The 16,958-nt window shown below is 38.9% G+C and overlaps 1 protein-coding gene across 2 annotated transcripts in view; it reads right to left on the reverse strand.

Moving 5' to 3' along the window:
- The window catches only part of NFKB1 (nuclear factor kappa B subunit 1), a 121,987-nt gene extending 105,325 nt beyond the window's left edge, over positions 1-16,662 (reverse strand). For both annotated transcript variants that reach the window (XM_082837658.1, XM_082837657.1), the window contains exon 1: positions 16,245-16,662. The gene's annotated coding sequence lies outside the window, so the exon portion shown is untranslated. The remainder of the gene's footprint in view (positions 1-16,244) is intronic.
- Positions 16,663-16,958: the final 296 nt, after the last annotated feature.

Below are 16,958 nucleotides of genomic sequence, written 5' to 3' on the forward strand. Positions count from 1 at the left end.
TGTTAGGGTCCTATTTAGAACACTCTTTGTACTCATTTTTACTTTATTGGCCTATTCAGTTTCCAGCGGAACAAAAGAAAGAAGGACAAGAGGCAAAACCACCATGGTATAAACAGAAATAAAATTAGCACTGTTAAAACCTTCAAAATATAAATATTAATGAATTGCTGCTAGCTTTAAGCAGTGATACCATTATAAAACAATAATGTTTTTAATCCTTTCAACTCCCTACTATCTAACACCAAATTCATCACTCCTATGGCAATGGGCCCCATTCCTGACTTTCCAGGTTTTGCCAATATATCATTCTCTCCTGTACTCAGAGCCAAAACTTCAACATTTTCTCCTTTTCCCTCTGCTTATTTCACACCCATCCAGTCAATAATCAATTTCTGTTGATTTTTTTCTTTGTATTATTTCTTGTATCTGCCCCTCCTTTGCACTTTCCTTTCACTGTTACACCCTAGTTAAACATTCATTGCCTTACCTCTGAATAACAATGATAGCCTCCATACTGTTCTCCTTTACTGTGGTATTTCTTCTTCCTTAAGCCTCTTTCACATTATTGCCACATTACTTACAAGACCAAGTCGAAAGCCCTCAACCGTTCACCATATTGTACTATAAGCATCACCTTAATAGGCTCTTAATGCTTAATAGGTGATGCTTATCATATAATATGCTGAGTGGTTGAGGGCTTTCCACTATGTCCTAATACTACATCCTAACCAAAACCTTCTACAACAGGCAGACTGATCATTCAAAAATGCCTTGCTCATTTGCATCTTGTGTATTTGTTCACAGTATGCCCTGCATCCTAAAATGCCACCTTTCCTACTTAAATATTACCCAGTCCTCAAGCCTCTACTGAAATCCAACATTTGCCAAGAAACCCTATATTTCCTCTGTAACCTGCAGCTTTATAGTCCACATAAGGGCTATAATACTTCTGTGTATCGATGACTGCACACTGAACAACATACTGTTCTACTGCAATTTAACTTTATATATTTATCATCTTTTTAACTGGATATAGATGCCTAAATATAATAGAGTTTTACTTCTTTGAATCGCGAAATTAGTAAATAAGTACTTTAAAAAAATTACCTTTGCATTAATGGTAAGAAACAGTGCAATTCCAGATTTGTTCAAATGTGGACTTTTGGTTTCAGTCATGACACTAACAGTTATTGAACTTGCCCCATTGCCATACTCAAATGTAAAGCTATACAAAATACTTGAAGCAATAATTTAAGACACTGGACAAGAGACAGTATAAGGCTGTATACCATAAGAGAATGGAAATACTTGAGGTGTGTTCCAAACTCACTTTTTGACTGAGGGCACGTTCCAAACTATGACACAAGGACGTAGAGCCCAAATAGAGAGCAGCAATCTCACAGGGGAGAGTATCAGAAAGGAGAGATACACAGAGAAAGAGGCTCATAAATCTCCAGAGGGGTCACTTCTGGGCACTGGCCAAATATAAAACTGTGCTAGTGCAGGACAAGATTCTGCAGAGCCTACTAGAAAATAGCTGCTGGGGATCCAGATCCAGGGACAAGGGGGAACAATGATAAGCTGAACTGAGATTCCAGAAGTTCCCGGAACTTCTGAGAGACACTGAAGTTCTAATCATCTAGGGTGAAGAGACGTCACTTAACAATCTTAACATTCAGTTGTGACCTCAGAAGACCATGCAATGGGAGTAAAGGATATACCCTAGAATAAGGGCTACTCTAAACTCATCTTAATAAAACCAGGTGATCCACCAATAAATTTATTGCCCGTTACCACAAAATTCAACAGTCTTTAACAGAAAACAAAGATCCATACTCTCTACAATGGGGTATTCACAATGTGCAACACAAAATGACAAAACATGCAAAGAAGTAGAAAAATGTGACTCAGAAGAAGAAATATGACACAAATGATGAAATGAGCAGCCAGTACCTTTAAAACTGCCAATAGTAGCATGTTCACGAATGTAAAAGGAAATATGGATATAAGGGATAAACAGATGGGAGATCTCAGCAGAGAAAAGAAAACTATTAAAAAAGAAAAATAACCAATGGAAAATTCTAGACTGAAATGAAATTTCACTAGGTGTACTTATTAACATATTGAGCAATGGGGAAGAAAGGATCAATAAACTTGAATAATGGCCAATAAAAACTATTCAAGTGAAGCACAGAGAAAAAAGGCATAAAGAAATTAAGACACCTTCAGTGACTTATGAGACAACATGAAGTGGTCTTAACACATGTATAATTTAGAATCCCAGAAAGAGGGAGAAGAGAGAAAAAATACTTGAAGAAATAATGGTGGAGAATTTTCCAAACTTGATTAAAAAAAAAAATCAACCCATGACCCAAGAATCTCAAAGAACCCCATGCTGGATAAACACAAACAAAACCACAGTTAGCCATATTACAGCCATACTGTGAAAAACTAATAAGAAAAAGAAAAAAATCCTAAAAGCACCCAGGGACAAGGGGAAACAATGATAAGTATGATAGCTGACTTCTCATCAGAAACAATGATGCAAGTGCTGAATGGAAAAAACTGAATCAGTGAACAATTCTATATTCAGCAAAAATATCCTTTAAAAATAAAAAGTGAAATGGACATTTTTCAAATAGACAAGAGCTGAGAGAATGTGTAGTCAGCAGGTCTGCTAAAAGATATGTTAAAGAAAGTTCTCCATGCTGAAGGGAAATGATACTAGATAGAAACTTGGACCTACATGGAAGAATAATAAACACCAGAGGTGATGAATATGTGGGTAAGTATAAGACTTTTTTCTTGTTTGTTATTCAAGAGAAACATTACAATAAATTTTGGGGTTTATAACCTATGCAGAAGTAAACTGTATAACAATAACAACACAGAGGAAGGGAAGAGGACAAATGGAAGTAAAACACTATCGAATTCTCACACTATATATGACATGTTACGGTATTAATTCATGGTGGACTCAAGGATGCATATTATAATCCCTAGAGCAACCACTTAAAAAAGTAGCCGACGAAGGACATAAAATGGAATTTAAAAAGTAAACTTCGTTTATTCAACAGATGGCAGGAAAGGAGGAAAAAATGAATAAAGAACAGAGGGCACAAATGGATAACAATTACCAAGATAGTAGGCTTAAACCCAACCATATCAATAATTACATGAAATAGAAATAGACTAAAGTCACCTATAAAAAAGTAGAGGTGGTCAGACTGGACACAAAAGCAAGACTCAGGTATATGCTTTTCATGAGAATTACACTTTAATATTAAAGACTGAGATAGTCTCAAAGTATAAAGATGGGAAGTTATACCAGTTACACCATGGAAATACTAAATATAAGAAAGCAGGCTATACTAAAATATCATATACAGTACACTTCAAGAGAAGAACGATTACCAGGGACAAACGGGAACATTTCATAAGAATGAAGGGTCAAATCATCATGGAGAAATAATGATCGTAATGTGTATGTATATGTTAACAGAGCTTCAAGATGCATGAAGTAAAAAGTGGCAGAACTAAAGGAAGCAGAAATAGCCACAACTACAGTGGAGACTTTTAACACTCTTCTCTCCATAACTGATAAAAGCAAATCAAGAGAACATCAGTAATTTTCACAGAAAATTAAGGAACAACACCATCAGCCAAATTAACCTAAGTGCATATACAGAACATTCCACCAGTGATTGCAGACTACACATTCTTTTCAAGTGCACATGGAACACTCACCAAGATAGACTATATGTTGGACCACAAAACAAGTCTCAATAAATTTCAAAGAAGTGAAAACATATAAAATATATTATCCAAACACAATGAAATTAAAAACCAAGACTAGAAAGATACCTAGAAAATCCTCAAACATATATGATTAAGTCATGTGTTAAACTGGGTATGTGCCTTTAGAATCAACAAACATAGTAAATATAACTTCATTACCCTGTATGAAAGAAGCATCTAAATTCTTGCTGTACCTTGTCCATTGTAACCATGGGGGGCAAGGATTTTTTAAGAGAAGTGATTAGGATGCATTCTAATGCTTTCTATAAGAAACAAATCTTTGCCTGTGGTGTTTTCTTAATCACAGATGACTGAAATTTATAGGATCAAAAAATATTTTGGACATTTTCTAACCACATTATAATTGTCATGTATATCAAATGGCAGATTCCATTCTAAGTAACATTTCTTTTTGTTTACACTACAGTAGGATAAAATCTGGTGAATATAAATTTGCATATCTATAAAAGTTCTCTAAAGATTTATAGTAAATTGGCTAAACCTTTACATGTTAGAACTGATGTCACTCGTGGGGAGATTGCTGCCTTCCATTTCCATATAAAAACCAATTCAATACACCTACTCAAAGTTTGAGGTCTTTCACTAAGGTGGCATTCAAAAGGGATTTGACTTACTGGACCTTGTTCTGAACTTTTTGCTTCCACATTTCTACTTCTACAGATTTCTTCCTCCCTAAAACTAGAGTACGATGGTGGGGGAGGATGTATGAATACGCACAGCACAGAGGCCTTTTAGGGCAGTTAAATATACTCTTGTATGATAACCATAACGATGGATACATGTAATTATACATTTGTCTAAACCCACAGAATGCACACCACCAAGAATGAACTGCAGTGTAAACTCTGGATTTTGGGTGATTATGATGTGTCAATGTCAGTTCATCCATTGCAGCAAACACACTGTTGTGGTCGGGGAACACTGATAACGGGGGAGACTATGCATGTGTCGGGGAGGGAGTATACGGTAAATCTCTGTACTTTCCCCTCAATTTTGCTGTGAACCTTAAACTGCTCTAAAAAAATAAAGTCGTAATAAAAAAAGAGTATGACCAAATTTTAATTTCATGTCTGACCTTTGTCTTGAGGACCAATTTGGAGTATTTGTATTTTCAGATTGAGGAGGAGGAGACCTCGTGGATTATGAATTAGAGATTAATATTCCTTTTTTTTTTTTTTTTTGGCTGTGCTGCATGGCATGCAGGATCTTAGTTCCCCCACCAGGGATCAAACCCGTGCCCCTTGCAATGGAAGCGCGGAGCCCTAACTACTGGACAGCAGGGATTTCCCAAGAGATTAATATTCTTTTGATCAAACATAGAGAAACTGATCACATTCTCTTAAATCTGAATATGATGACTTTAGTATGGATTTTCATTTTTACTAATTCTACAATATCAATAAAAATATATCCTTTATGTTTTAAGAGAAAAGGATTCATCATGTGGACCAGCAATACTTGGTTCTACGTATGTGGTGACAACTGGCCTGGAGGGAGAAAATGGTTTCCTTTAAGAAAGAATCACAACAAGCTTCCGATTACACACACACATAAATAATAATTTGCAAGCATCAAAATTAGGCCTTATACAGAGGACAGTTCAGTCCTTAATCTAGATATGAAGGCCTTTTCACAATGACCATGCCTATAGATAAACCCTTCAATATATGCAGATGTCAATGTATTGGGTTGGCCAAAAAGTGCCTTCGGTTTTTAAGTAAAATAAGACACATTTTTCATTTGCACCAAGAACTTTACCAAGCAATGTATTCACCCTTTTGTTCCATTATCTTCTGTCATTTTTCAGGCAGCTTCATAATTCCATCTTCCCAAAACTTTTTCTCTTTTTGAGCAAAGAACTGATCCTGTGTCTTTTACAGTCTTCCAGGGAATTGAAATTTTTTCCATTAAGAGAATTTTGTAAAGACCGACATAAATGGAAATCCGAAGGTGTAATGTCTGGTGAATACGGCGATGAATCAGAACTTCCCGGCCACGCTGCAACAGTTTTTGCCTGGTCATCAAAGAAACATGCAGTCTTGCGTTATCCTGATGGAAGATTGTGTGTTTTCTGTTGACTAATTCCAGATGCTTTTTGTCAAGTGCTGCTTTCAGTTGGTCTAACTGGGAGCAGTACTTGTTGGAATTAATCGTTTGGTTTTCCAGAAGGGGCTCATAATAGAGGACTCCCTTCCAATCCCACCATATACACAACTTCACCTTCTCTGGATGAAGACCTGCCTTTGGTGTGGTTGGTGGTGTTCATTTCATTTGCCCCACGATCTCTTCCATTCCACATTATTGTACAGTATAGACTTGTCATCGCCCATCACAATTTGTTTTAAAAATGGAACGTTTTCATTACGTTTAAGAAGAGAATCGCATGCGGAAATATGGTCAAGAGGTTTTTTTCCACTTACCTTACGTGGAACTCAAACATCAAAGCGATTAACATAACCAAGCTGGTGCAAATGATTTTCAACACTTGATTTGGATATTTTGAGTAGGTCAGCTATCTTCCGCGTGGTATAACGTTGATTGTTCTCGATTAATGTCTCGATTTGATCGCTATCAACTTCAGCTGGTCTACCCGACCACAGAGCATTGTCCAGCACGAAACTTCGCAAACCACTTTTGACATGTTCGATCAGTCACATCACCTTCTCCATATACTTCACGAATCTTTTTTTTGTTTCAATTGCATTTTTACCTTTCTTGAAATAATAAAGCATAACAGGCCGAAAATGTTGCTTTTTTCTTTCCATCTTCAATATTAAAATGGCTACACAAAAATTCACCAATTTGGGGCTTCCTTGGAGGCGCAGTGGTTAAGAATCCGCCTGCCAATACAGGGTACACGGGTTCGAGCCCTGGTCTGGGAAGATCCCACATGCAGTGGAGCAACTAAGCCCGTGTGCCACAACTGCTGAGCCTGTGTTCTAGAGCCTGTGCTCCACAACAAGAGAAGCCACCACAATGAGAAGCCCGCGCGCAGCAACGAAGATGCAATGGAGCCAAAAATAAATAAATTAAAAAAAAAAGTCACCAATTTTGATGTCTTTTTTTACATGCACGCTGATATGACAGCTGTCACATACAATCTAACAAAATGGTTTCAAATGAAAATAAAGATAACTAAGTGCTACTAGAGCCATCTTACAGAAAAAAACGAATGAACCTTTTGGCCAATCCAATATAAAGTGAGAAGGAAAAAGGGTGAACCACCCTCTCCTCTATGTCTGGTAAGGTCTGAATACTTCTTTCTCCCGTGTCTCTTTGTCACTGATCTTAACTGCTCGGCAATAAGCAAAATATCTACTCAAACTCATAAATGACAAATTAATGTCAAAATTTAATTTTTAAATATTTTCACTTACATATTTTGTTCGGTGAGGAAAATCTGAGATAAGCTGCCCTTAGGGCTTTTAACAATAGGAGAGTTAGTGCCTACTTGTGTAAAGCTCATTATTAGCACCTTGAAGTAATGAATTCATTCAGGCAACTCTTGATTGTTACGCGGACAAATATGAGTCACGGAACCAACATTTACGTAATCCAAGAGTCATTAGTGAAACCTTTTAAATGAGACTGAAGGGTAGGAATCTTGACTAAGAAGGGGCAGAAAGGGGGCTTTTGGTGTGCTGGTTACGTTCTATTTAATGTTAAGTGTGTTCACTTTGAGATAATTCATTAAAGCCATAATCTCACGATTTGTGTCCTTTTTTGGTTATGTGATTCTTCAATTTTAAAAAGGCTAATATAAGAAAAAAATATTTTAAACTGAAAACATTAAATGATCTAATAAGCTCCATGAAATTGTGGATTTCTGTCTTGTTCAGCACTGTATTCCCAGTGTCTAGAACCTGGCACATAGGAAGGACTCAACATGTATTCAAATAAATTAACGGTTAAAAAAAAATCCTACTATGCAAAAGTAGAACAGCTTATATAAAAAGCAAAGGTTCCCCACACCACCTCCCAACTCCAATCCTGCTTTTCCGAGTGATCAACTTTTTAACACTCTTAACTTTCTCTTTTTGGTTTTCCTGGGGGTTCTTTTCATATCCTTAAATACTATGTTTATATCTTTTTTCTTAATTGATCAATTTAGACATTGTGTTCTTGCTATGACAGATGAGGACTCAGCTCATAAGACTACCACTTCCCTATCTTCTTCCTCCAAATATAGTTATAATCAGTGAGACCTTGAAGCAATTTACAATCAAAATACTGAATTTTATATTCAATTTCTGTATCATGTGTGCCTTAAATTGCTTCGGAGGTATGAACATGAGTTCATAGTAGAGAATAATTAATTATGAAAAGATGCAACCCCAGAAACACCTGACGTCAGAAAGAAGCTAGACTGGGACCATAAATGATAACTCATAATCCAAAAATGGACAGTTCCTCATCTTATCATATTGATAATCAAGAACTGTCTTTGTACTTTCTTACATGAATTTTCCTTAAGTTGACCTATCTCAACATGGCAAGAAAATCTGGAGTCTTCCAAATAACACTATTATATCAAAGAAACAAATAATTTTAGAGGGAGATGCTCATTTAGTCTGTCTCATTTTTTTTAAGAGAGAAAATGAGACCCAGAGAAGTTAATTAACTTGCCCAGAGTCACACAGCTTAATCAACAGCAATCTATCAATATTTTGTCTAGTTATTTACTTATTCATTTGGCAAACTTACTGGGTGCTGTGCTGATAAAAAGTAAGATAAAATTCCTCCCCTCAAGATATTTTCTGTCTAGAAAGCATAAGAAGTCAAGAGCCCATGGACTGGGAGCACATAAATCTTTATGGGGAGGTCAGGGAGAATGGATAGAGGAGGGACAGAGAAATGGTGATGTGTACACCATGCCTGAAGGCTGAGTAGTCAGCACAATGGCTAGGAAGGAGAGCACACTCCTCACACAGGGAATGCATATGCAGAGGCATTCAAAGTGAGAAAATAGGGCAGATAGGAACTGAAAATTGATATGGATGACTTGAGAAATAGGGGATGGGTGAGGAGCAAGGGTGGGGGTGAGGTGTGCAGGAATCAGCTTGTAACGACAATGGAGACATTTCAGAAATATAAAGATCGTGATATGAGCAGATCTTCACTTCAGAAAGCTGACTTTTATGCTGGAATGAAGGATGGAATAGAAGCAGGAGATTATGCATCAGGAGCAAATGAAAAACATGAAAGCTGGAAATTCAGTGAGGAAGGGATGAATGCTGGAGATGAGAGGGGGATGAATGCTGGAGATGAGAGGAGGCTGAATTGATAGAATTTGGTGATGGACTGGAGGAGATAAGTGAGTATGCATGAAGAATGGGTTTCTAGATTTCTGGCATGGGAAACCTACTAAATGGACCACAGTGGGCTAACAACTGTATCCCCTAAATGTGCTGGGAGGAGCAATTTGGTGGGTGGGAATGATGATAAATTTGATATTGGCATACTGACGGGGACATCCACGTAATGATACTTAAGTGCCTCAGCAATAAAATTATTGTTTTCAGTTTAACACGTATTTAGTACGTACAGCAAAACTGCCCCCCCTCTCCAGTCATCCATCTATTTCAACTTGGATTAATTCCTATTTGGCTATTATGTTAGACTTTTCAAGAGAAATAGGATACTTTCCCTGCCCATCATAAAAAAGCACTTCAAAGTAAATGACTGTTAAGGCAATGTTTTAAAATAGGAAGTATTAAAATCTTCCAAGGTGTGCTTGTTAAATTTAGTTAAATGTCTAAAACGGGAAACTGGGTAAACACATGGAGAAACCATAAAGACATTATATCAAATAAATGCTATGATATAGCAAGAGAGCAAGGAAGTGTATTTAACTGTTATCAGATACCACGCTTTTGATTTTATAATTTCCCAAGTGTACTGAGGTCTGCTTAACACAACTGACTTAAGAATGTGGGGGAAATGACTATTGATTTCAATTAATCAAAAGTAGGATAGGGCTTCCCTGGTGGCGCAGTGGTTGAGAATCTGCCTGCCAATGCAGGGGACACGGGTTCGAGCCCTGGTCTGGGAAGATCCCACATGCTGCTGAGCAGCTGGGCCCGTGGGCCACAGCTACTAAGCCTGCGCGTCTGGAACTTGTGCTCCGCAACAGGAGAGCCCGCGACAGTGAGAGGCCCGCGCACCGCGATGAAGAGTAGCCCCCGCTCGCTGCAACCAGAGAAAGCCCTCGCACAGAAATGAAGACCCAACACAGCCTAAATAAATTAATTAATTCTTTTAAAAAGATAAAAAGTTAAAAAAAAGAAAAAGTAGGATAAGCCACAGTGAAATGTCTACAAAACAGTTCTATTCAAGGACAACCTCTCACTCTTTTCATTATGACCCTCCTCTTCTCATCCATGATATACAGAATTTATCCTTTTCTCTGGAATTCTGATTTACTTTCTAGATTATTTTTCTTTTCCACATTTAAGTCAAAAATAAAGTTCAAGATCTGATTTTATAGAGAACTCTCCACTAAAACTTTATCTATACTTTCATTATCCCTTGTTTTGGCCACAGTTTTCAACATTAACTTTAACTTTTATTCTTTACCTTCATGTGTCTTCCTTTCTACTTTAAATGTCCTCTATATGAACAGCCATTCATACTCCTTCCATCCTTCCACATTGTCTGTAACTTTATAAATCATACAGGTGCTTATATTATTCAGAGAGCATTATACTAGATGCTGTAACTTTTTAGGGATTCTTTTCCTCTGACCTCACAACCACACCTAGCCCCCATTTAAAAGAAAAATACACTTTATAAATCAAGTCTTAATGATCAAACACCAATAAATGGTTATATCTTAGAAAATAAACCTATACCTAAGTTAAGAACTGGTAGATAAAGTTCTTCAAACATCAATAAAACATAAGTCAGGGATTCATGTTAAAACACTAAAAAAAAAAAAAAAAAGTCATTCTCTCCATTCCTAAAATTCTTGTCTTGGAAGGCATATTTTCTAGGACAATTAAGCAATTTATTTTCACTATTTAAATGAATTGCAGGCTTGAACCCAGAACCGATGAAGAGGTAGATTGATTAAGGAATTTGTCATCACTTTTCATTTTTCTTTTTTCAAGCTTAATATTATTAGAATTGATTTCTGGAGATAAAAATGAAGGATACGTATGCCCTGACACTGAAATATACTGTGATATGTTTAGTAAAACCACACAATAAATAATAAAAATGATAATTTTGTAAAATAACTATTTTGACAAGCAAAATTCATTATAGCAATCAAGTTATTTATTTAATGTTAATTAAGCTCTCCCTATAGAGGTGTGCTTAACTTTATGTAGGTTTTGTAGTTTTTTAATTCAAGTTAGCAAAAAAAGAAAATCTCATGTACAAATGCTAGTGAGCCTCATATATCAAAAGGCTTAAATCTAAGAAAAATCCAAAGCTTTATTTTCCAGTATGAAATGTTTGAATGGTCCATACATTTTTTGATTCACACAGTGAAGACTGGGACAACATTAGAGCTCTGTGTTTTCGTTTATGCCCAGAAGCTATAGACTGAGCTGATTATGTAATGGAACACAGCAAAATTTATCTGTTCTCTCCAAATCTTCTCACAGGGAAGCTATATGCAGAGTACTTGGATTATTTTATTATTCTAACTAACAAACACTGCTGCTATTCACTTTTCAGGTTACTTTTCAACAATGACAGCTTTACAATGTACTTGTTATATAAGTAAACATTTATTTTCTTCCTCAGTTTGTTGGCAACAACAAAAATGATTATACATATATGTATTTGTAAACAACTTTTAAAATTAATTTTTAAAACTTGAATGTGTGTTTGTTAAGTGATTTGAAGAGAGGTCAGGGTCAGAACCAGAATTAATTAAGTCCAAAGCTGAGTGGACTGAAGTTAGGAGTTTTCAGTAAAATGGTTCTGAGTGTCCCTGGAGGTACAATACCAGGCCTGGGAGTGTTGGCATTGTACCTTTTTCTAGTGTAGATGGCATATTTCATTTCATAAATTGTGTCCACAGAGAAGAAATGGTTAGATTCAGAGTTCCAAGGAAAATTTTCTGAAAATGCTACAAATGAGAAATAATGAACAAAAGCCTCCTGTGATGAGGCCCCAGGTTTTACAGTGTTGCAAAATCATTACAGTGTGAAGGCAGAAAGTATAGTAAATGTTGCCTGCTGGTTCCTGAGGTTTTCCAGCTATAACCTTTCCCCCCCAGTTTTTTATAGGTCATAAGTATTTTATTCCGGATGTCATAAAATATTTTGGTTTTACTTTTTGATTGATTCATTTAGATAGGCTTTAACAATCTTTGGATTACAAAGCAGTGCTTGCAGCATCAGTCAGGCTCCATCAGCCAGAATTTTTTTCACAGCTTAAAGAAATCACCTATAGATTAAATTCATTAATATCTGTCAAAAGTATGGGTCAGAATAAAAGCTGGTTATAAGATTTTTGGCCTAATGGTGAAATGTAAATGAACAGTAATAAGCCAATTTGTAATAGGGAATTAAGCCATCCGTTTCATTATTCTAATTTCAAAAACAGGCAACAAATCAAAGCAGATGAAACTTGTACTACTGATAATTAAATCTATTACTGCAAAAAATATAAAAGAATAACAATGAATTGATTTCTTTTTAAATTTTAAAATGCGATGATAAAATGTTTAAATACAATATTTTCATGATTAATATTGTAAGTTTAACAAATATTTTCATCCATAATCTACACTCTTGAAGAGTTTATACTCTTTAACAAATCACACTTTATATCACTTTTGTGTAAAACTGTTAGGGTTTAAATTTTTTATAGTGAAGCAGTGAGATTTCATTTCACAACTTAGTTTCTAAACTATTAGCTGATATTCAAGGGTAGGTCTACCAGCCTCACCTGAAAATATGAAAGCGTATTAATTTGCACCCAGGAACCCTCTCTAAAACAACAGAGACCAAAGGTATGAAACAAAGTCATCATTGAGAAAAGAATGCTACTTCTTCATCTAACAGTGAAGCACTGGATACTCATTAATGAAATATTGCAAAGATAAGTGTCTTGGTAATATTACCCTAATTATTAACTCTACCAGATTATCTGGTTGCAAATATTAATCTTTTTTGATTAAAAAAAAATGCTCAAGGAGCCAAACTGATTTGCTAAACTATGTCACAAGTCCCAACTTTCCTCTCTGAAGATGAATGAATGCCTCTATCTTTAAAACCCTTAAGGTCTCCTAAGCAGTGACAGGGTCAACTCAAAGGGGTATGTACGCTTCTCATGATTTACCTGCTCACCTCCAAGAACACTGTAGGGGAATTCAGTATTTATGGGAGATACAAGAGAGCAAATGAGAAGTCATTCTCAGAAAGCAGGGTCAATTGCTTCAGTATGGTTTGCTGGTCACCAAGAAGCAGCTGTCAATTAACTCTGATCAGACATAAATGTAGACGTAGGAGCAGCACATCTAAAAGTGGCCCCCAGCACGAAAATTCTGTTCCTTCTCCTCCTCCTTCTCTTCTTAAAACATAGAACAATCATGCCACCTTGTATGATTCATATTATAAACAGAAAACCAATCAGCCAAACGAAACAACCTTCCTACTAAAAGTAAGGGAAATTAATGAGAAATTTTGCATAGCCATTGATTCCTATATATCCACTCCTGTTAATGTGATTGCTGTTCAACCTGTAGACTAGAAGAGCATAACCTGAATATCTATTCTTATTGGTTAAACTACTCTGCATTTCCAGATACATTTTCTGCTGCAGTCATTTCTATGCTCAGAACAGCACTTCTACTAATAGGTTCTAAAAAAGAAAAAGATATTTTGACTACTTTATTAAAAATCTATATAGAAACGCAGATATCATTTTTTTAATTTATTGTTTTAAAATGTCAACTACTGTTCTTATTTCTCCCAAGTTCAAACTAATTGAAGGTTATGAAGTAACCACTTCCCCCAGAAGCCAGAACTTTCACCTCTTCTGAACAGGGGAATACCTCTCATAAATTAGGTAAAAAATAAGGGCTTGCTGATTGAATGATAGTCCAAGATTCCTGTGGCTGCCAATTCCTTATAAAGACCTTCCATCTACCACAGTGAGCAATCCCTGAAAGTCCAGGTAGTCACTTACTTCATCAATTATCTGGAAGTCTGAAAGCAGTGGTAAAAACAGCCTGCGTAAATATTAGTTTCTCAACTAGTGTCAATTTGTTCCAAGGAAAGTGACAAGAGAAATGTGAGGGCTGTGATCTCTAAATCTAAAATTCTGTCTATTTCAGACTAATTGAACTTTTACCAAGTGCAAGTCAGTCATTACAGATGATACTGTTTAAAAGGTAGAAGAAGGAAGTGCAAAGATCAAAGGAGCGCTTACAAAGGGGAACAACTATTTTTGTACATATACTCCAGTATTTACTAACGGGGTTTGAAAACCAGGCGTTTACTCAGCCCATGTGAATGCCAACTGCAGAACACAAGATAAAATTGAAAGTTCAAAACAAACAGATTTTCAAATCACCACCAATCCCTAATTGGATTATATAGAACTTTCTTTAAAAAGTCTTTCAAACAAGGTTAGAAGTGGTTTTCTATTCACGGCAAGCAGTATTTCAGTCCAGTAGGCTGTGGCCCAGGAAGACATTTTATCTAAATAAGCTCCAGAGGGCTTGGAGGAGTTGCAGGTATCAATGTGGATGAGTAAGTTCAGGAGAGCTCATGTTTCCATTGATCATACGTGCTCTTCTCACTTTAGCAATTTAATTACATGATAAATTAATCTCTTTTTATTTACTGTCTTCTCAAGTTCAGAAGCTCAAAAAAATACTCTGCTTTAAGTTATTTACATAACTTCTTTAGTGCCTCAAACAGTAAAAGGATTCATCTCTAGAAAGCACAACATTAAAATCAGGAAAACAGCATGCTTCAGCTGAGGGCTTTATTTTAATCAGATTCCCATTTAAAGTTTTAGCAACAGGAATGCAATTTAAACTACTCAGGTGTATTCAATTGAGGTATTTTGCTAGGAAAATAAGCACTGAACATCTTGATCCTAAGCTTTAGTGTTTACCAAAGATCACCAGTCTGTAAAAGAACATTTCTATGCCAGAGCCATTAAATGGTTTAGTAATACAGTCATTCTCCCAGATTATGGGCTTTATAACAAAATCTTTAAGTTAAATATAGTTATTTAGTTACCTGCAATACTGAAAAACCCGACTTAGCAAAGTCCATGAAAACCGCTTAAATCTTGATAATCAAAGCCAAGCAATCAACCAATCTTCGTACAAATTTCCTAATTTACTACAGTAAATTAATGAGAAATTTTATGTAGCCATTGACTCTTACACACCACTCCTGATAATGTGATTCCTGTTCAACCTACACACCAGAAGAGCATAATATGAATATTTACTCTATTGGTTAAACTACCCTGCATTTCCAGATACACTTTCTACAGCAGTCATCTCTCTGCTCAGAACAGCACGTCTACCAACAAGTTCTGAAGAAGCAGAAGATGATATTTTGACTACTTTATCAAAAATGCATATGGAAGCTCATATATTTTTTAAATTTATTATTTTAAAATGTCACGATAGGCTTTGTTTATATCATTTTTGTTTAAGAGGTCATGCACAACACATGGTACAGCTGTCCAACTGTTTTACATAATCAGGGTGTCTAAAAAGTGTTCTAAGTGGGTAATTTCGCTCTCAAACGCCAGGCAGGCCCTGTAGGATCAGTACCAGGCCCTCCTTATCTTTTGAAAACTAAGGTACAGGTCCTATAGTAGGTGAGCATATCCTGTCCTGGTTGGGGTGTGTGTGTGTGTGTGCGCGTGTGTGTGTGTGTGAAGTGGGGGGTTTCTTCTGGAGGTAGGAGACCAGGAATAAGGCTGTCCGGTTCAATCTTGGGGAGCTGGGGAGGGCTTTCCCAGCCCAGAGGACTGACATGCACTTCTGCTTTCATTTCGTGGAACGCCCTTAGGTGAAATCTGCTTCTGCACTGCACCAACCACCTTCCCCTCACTCCTCCGCGCCCAAGCGCCCCTCATCCCTCAAGCCCCGACCCCCCGGCAGAGGAAGGGGAGATGGGGATTAAATAAGTTTGCGCGAGTTCCCCTCCGCGCCGCGTTCCCGCCCGGCGGAGGGAAGGGGGAGAAAGAACGGCCCGGGCGGGCAGCCGCGGCCCTCCGGCCGACCGGCCCGTGCTTAGTCCGGAGGTGCCTTTCCTCCCTCGCGCAGAGCCCATGCGACTCTCCGCTACTGTCAACCTCCTCCTCCGGTCTAGCCGAGCGGTTAGCGCAGGAATGAGGAAGTCCGAGCGGGGCCGGACGGGGTGCGGGGCGGGTGGGTGGCGGGAGTCGGGCCGCACTTCGCCGGCGGGGCCCCCGCTTGCCCGAGTCTGGCTTACCCTGCTGGCGGGTCCGCGCTCGGCCTCCTTGCGCCTGTGGCTCCCGCTCCGGGGCGGCGCGGGCCTGGGGGCCGAGGAAGGAAGAGGCGGCGGCCGGCCGCAGCCGGAGCGGGTCGGATCGGGTCCGGGCGGGCGCGCGGTCTCGCCGGGCCAGTCAGCGCCGCGCCATGGCCGCAGCGCGGGCGGAGGTAACGCCGGGCGCGCGGCTGCGGGACCACGGCGTCGCCGCCTTCCCGGCCGCGGCGGCTCCGGCCTTGGCTGCCCCGGGCTCTCGAGTGAGGCTGGCGGCGGGACGCTGGCGGAGGGCGGCGGCGAGAGGCCCGACCGACGGGAAGAGCAGGGGAAGCTGTCGGCGCGTCGCCGGGCCGCTCCGGTGGCGAAACCTCCTCTTCCTGCCCTGGCTCGCTGGTGCACTTCTCTCTCTTTCTCTCTCGCTCACTCTCTCACTTCCTGGCTGGAAATTCCCACTGACGTCGAGAGAGAAGACAGACAGACGGACACACGCGCGCACGCCGCGGGGGCGGGAGGTGGGGTCGCCGCCGGGGGTGGGGGAAGCCCGCACGCCTGGTGGGGGGGTGCCTTGCGCCCCCGGCCCGGCCTCGCCGGCCAGCTCCGCACCCACCCCTCGGAGCCGCTGCGGGGCGCAGGCGAAGGGGCACGTTCGGCGCCCTGGACGCCGGCGTCCCCCGCGGGGCGCCCGCTCCTCCGCCGCCG

Source organism: Leucopleurus acutus (assembly GCF_964270905.1).
Source record: "Leucopleurus acutus genome assembly, chromosome: 4".
Classification (NCBI taxonomy): domain Eukaryota; kingdom Metazoa; phylum Chordata; class Mammalia; order Artiodactyla; family Delphinidae; genus Leucopleurus; species Leucopleurus acutus.